Source organism: Rattus norvegicus, chromosome 2 (assembly GCF_036323735.1).
Source record: "Rattus norvegicus strain BN/NHsdMcwi chromosome 2, GRCr8, whole genome shotgun sequence".
Taxonomy (NCBI): Eukaryota; Metazoa; Chordata; class Mammalia; order Rodentia; family Muridae; genus Rattus; species Rattus norvegicus.
This window is the reverse complement of record NC_086020.1, coordinates 109,887,130-109,891,283: the sequence shown is the minus strand read 5'-3', so window position 1 is coordinate 109,891,283 and position 4,154 is coordinate 109,887,130. Positions and strand designations below refer to the sequence as shown.

Below are 4,154 nucleotides of genomic sequence, written 5' to 3'. Positions count from 1 at the left end.
CTGGGGGAATATTTGATGATAGAATTTAAAATATGGGATACTGTTAGGATGGATATTTGATACATTATTTAAGGATTTTTACAAATAGATCTTTACAGGCTAATTTTTGCAACACCTACAACAAAATCCATTAAGAACAAACTGAATATAAAATAGAAAAAATATGATATTTATTTAGTTTTGCAGTTTTGGGGTTTACTGTATTTTTCCTTTTTTTAAAATGATTTATTTATTCATTTGCTTCCATGTATTCTTGCATGTAAGTGCCATATGCATTGTCATTAGAACTATAAACAGTTGTGGGCTGCCATGTGTGTGCTGGGATTTGAACCCAAGTCCTCTGCAATGACAGACAGTTCTCTGAACTTTTATTATTCCTCATCTAATAGTAAGGAACGTACTATGAGAGAAATTGAGGTCCAAGACACAGGAGAAACCATAACCAAACTGAGTAGTTCCCACTTCCTGTGCATTTGTGGAAGTAAGCGAAGTGGAATTGCAGATGCGTTCTCTAAAGCTGGAGGGTGAGAGAAATTGTTTGCTCTCCTTCTTGTGAATCTTTTGCTAGACAGACATATATCTAATTACAACAGTGCAAGAAAGTCATAAGTAAAGAAGATGGTAGTTATATTCAAGTAATGCAATTATCCAGGTAAAGGCTTAGTGCATGTAAGAACCCAAATGTCATAAATGTGTTAACAGGGAGTCAGTCTGACATAGGCAGGTCAGGAGACGAGTATATGGTAATCTTTAGCAGTAAAGAAATAGAAAATGATCCTGGATCTTGCTTATTCTCTACTCTGGAAGGCTGAAGTTCAATAATTAATTACAACTAGTTTGGAGACAGTGTGATAGAAAGAATTTGTTTAAATCATGCCAAGTCAAATAACTATTCACACACAGATTAAAGGTGTCTAATTGAAGCAGACAATTATCACTTCTTTGAGAAGTCTGTCTCCCTACTTAGCACCCTTTCCTCTTGACCTGGTCACAGGAATTTCAAAGTATCTACACTGAAATGATCTTAATCCTGTCTCTGTGACAGACCTGCGCTGCAAGGGGAACGGAATACTTTTCACTCGATAAAAATGGGAGATGCGCACAGCTACGCCTTGACTAGAGTTGCACTGGAGGATGCGTTTGCACTAGTTAGTCACTTGAACTTGTGTAATACTAACTAATATGTGAGAAACTTAGTTTGAAAGACATTACAATTGTCAAGTTTAAATGTAGCAGTGAACTAAAATAGATATGTAAAAAGGGAATGGAAAAAATGTAATCTCAGTAAAAGTGATTCATGGAAAGGTGGAGGAATCAGAGCGATCGCAGAAGCTTCTCACATGGGTGATGGACGTGGGAGCAATGCTAAGAACTGGCGCAGATTAGCAACTCTGCTACCTGGAGCCTTCGATTTCTAAGTTTCGTACAACTTACACATTAAATCACTGAACTCAGATCTGATGTAGTTTCACTTCATATTCCCTGCTACAAAAAATAATTAATTTTAAGCTAGGTAGACTATTTTACGTCATTTTTGATGCCTGTACATAGATTTGAATAGACATTTTACCTTTTAAATCTTAGCCTGATAGCATGTAGTGAATATAGTGTGGCTAAGATATAGTCTCTGCATTCAAAGTCTTAATACATGGTTTTTTTCCTATGGACATTGTTGCCTAAAATATGCTGTCTAAGCTTTTACAATGCCCTGTTTATCCTCTTGCAAAAAACATACAATATGAAAATTTAACTCACTACTACTTGAAGGCTCTTACAATTGACTTTATCTTGTCTATCTTAGGTGGATTGCTAGTCTATTTTTTATTAACTTTGTGAATATTCATACATCTGCATATGTAATTGTCCATGACTCTCCTACTTCATAACCCTAACTTCTGTCTTCTTCCACGAATCTCCTTTGTTCTAGAAAGTTTCATTTCTACCTTCATGTCATATGTTCATAGACAAGTTGTATATGTAAATTCTAGGAATGACAAATCAAGGAAAACATACAACATACCAAGACTGCTTCATTTCCTTAATATGATGATTTTATTCAACCCATTCTCCTTAAAAGTAACATATCTTCCCTCTTCATAAGTGAAAAAAATGTCTGTTGCATATATATGGCACATTTCAATTACAACTTTAAGCTACCTGCCCCCAATTAGAGGAGTGAAATAATTAAGTAAGAACAATTTTAGTGCTTACTATTTTATCCTTTTTATTCAAAAGGAGCTCCTTTGAAGGCCCCTTGCAAGACTCAAGTACCTTGATGGGTTAAGGACAAACTCATTAATTTGTTTTCACAACTGGCAATATAAGATGTTTAGATATCTTCATACTTGAAAACCACACTTATAATATACTTAGTATAATCTCCAGTCTCAATTCAAAACAGCAGGGACCCAACAGGAAGAAGGGAAAGCAAGGAAATGGGGGCTATTTCATAGGTATATAAAGTTCATATATCAGCCTGAACCTTTGAAGAAAGAAGGAATATGTGGGTCCAAGGAAGTATAGAGTCATAGGAAGAAAAGCCATGCATATTAAAGTGCCGGGACACTGTCTTGCAAGGAAACATTTGGAGAATGGGTGATTAATTTAAAAGAAGGCTTTCTCATTATGGGTTTTCATTTTACTTTCAGAAAGTACTCTGAACCTCAGCTCATCACGTTCTCTACCCCATCTTACATAAAACCATTGGCATTGAAATGAACTACTAAGCATTGCAATAACAGGCCTTGGATTAAATAATAGTCTACCCTATTCTTCACACGTCTTTGTTTGTTTGCTTGTTTGTCTGAGATTTTGATATAATTACAACTTTTTTTCTTTGCTTTCTTCACCGAACTCTCCCATATATCCCAACTGTTCTCTTTCAGGTTTATGTTTTTTTTTTCCATTGGTTGTTATTACATGCACATATGTATGTGCAGATACAGTCCTTAATATAACTTTCTCAGTACCTATAATGCTAGTTGTATGTATATTTATTTTCAGCATTGACTATGTGGTATTGAATACCAACTGGTGTGCTCTTCTTTGGAGAGACAATTTTTCCCACTCAGGATTTTTTATTTGCCTTCGTGTTGGTTTGAGGCTTCATGAGCTTATCCATATCCACTTTAGCATGATGTCAGGAACTCTACATAAAAAGTCTCACTGGAATTGCCTAAACATGAGCTGAAAAGGGACAACACATTGATACCTTTCAGCTATAAAAAAGAATCATTTTAGTCAAGTCTGTAAATATTTCAAGTGTCTAGTAGGCAGGAGTTCCAGAACAGCCTGTTCATATGGTAAGATCCTGCTTCGGAAAAAAAGAAAAACAACAACAATAATCCCAAAAACCAAACACCAAAAAACCACAAAACCCCACAAAAAACAAAAAACAAAAACCAACAACAAAAAAAAGCAATAATACAAACAAAGCAGAACAACCAATCCGAAACCCCACAAGGAAGTACAACTTAACATTGCTAGTTAAGAATGCCTAAATACCATTTGTAGATGATAGCAATACACAAATAAAATTTTATTGAAAATGCATAGATTTTAAGTTCTAAATATTTTATATTTATAGTTCTCTGAGAATAATTTACATTATTGCTAAGTACTGAATGTTGAAGTCATTATATTTAGTTCAGTTTCCTTGTCCTTGAAATCAAGGGTATGTTTAAAGACACAGACACTAATTCAGTATATTACTAGGATTCTTAGAAATTGTCTTAGCTTGTTGTTTAATATAGATAATGATTTTGTGGAGTGCTTTGTGTCATCAACATTTTGAAGCATTCCCATTTTCTCCCATATTAATTTACTAAAGTAAATTAAAAATGTGCCTGACATATCCTCCAATACTATGGTATTCTATTCTTACTCATTATAAGAAATACTTGCATAAATCATTCATTCTCTTTCAAAAATTTTTACTGAAATATATAATCATTACTTTCCATATCTAGGTATTAAAAGCATTTTGAATGCAAAATTATTTTTTCAAATTTGTTTGCTTTTTCTGTGCCTATAGGGATAACTTTACTCATCTTATTATATGCTTACTTAGATTTTTAAAAAATGAATAGGTACAAACATGGGTGTGGTTGTACATGCCTATAATCTCAGCACCTGTGGGCATAGAGATTTGCCTT

At 34.0% G+C, this 4,154-nt stretch overlaps 1 protein-coding gene and 1 long non-coding RNA gene across 3 annotated transcripts in view; one reads left to right on the top strand and one right to left on the bottom strand.

Moving 5' to 3' along the window:
- Positions 1-4,154, top strand: part of Naaladl2 (N-acetylated alpha-linked acidic dipeptidase-like 2) — a 1,352,651-nt gene that overhangs the window by 29,367 nt on the left and 1,319,130 nt on the right. The window lies entirely within an intron of this gene.
- The window catches only part of LOC134485889 (uncharacterized), an 86,036-nt gene that overhangs the window by 79,709 nt on the left and 2,173 nt on the right, over positions 1-4,154 (bottom strand). The window lies entirely within an intron of this gene.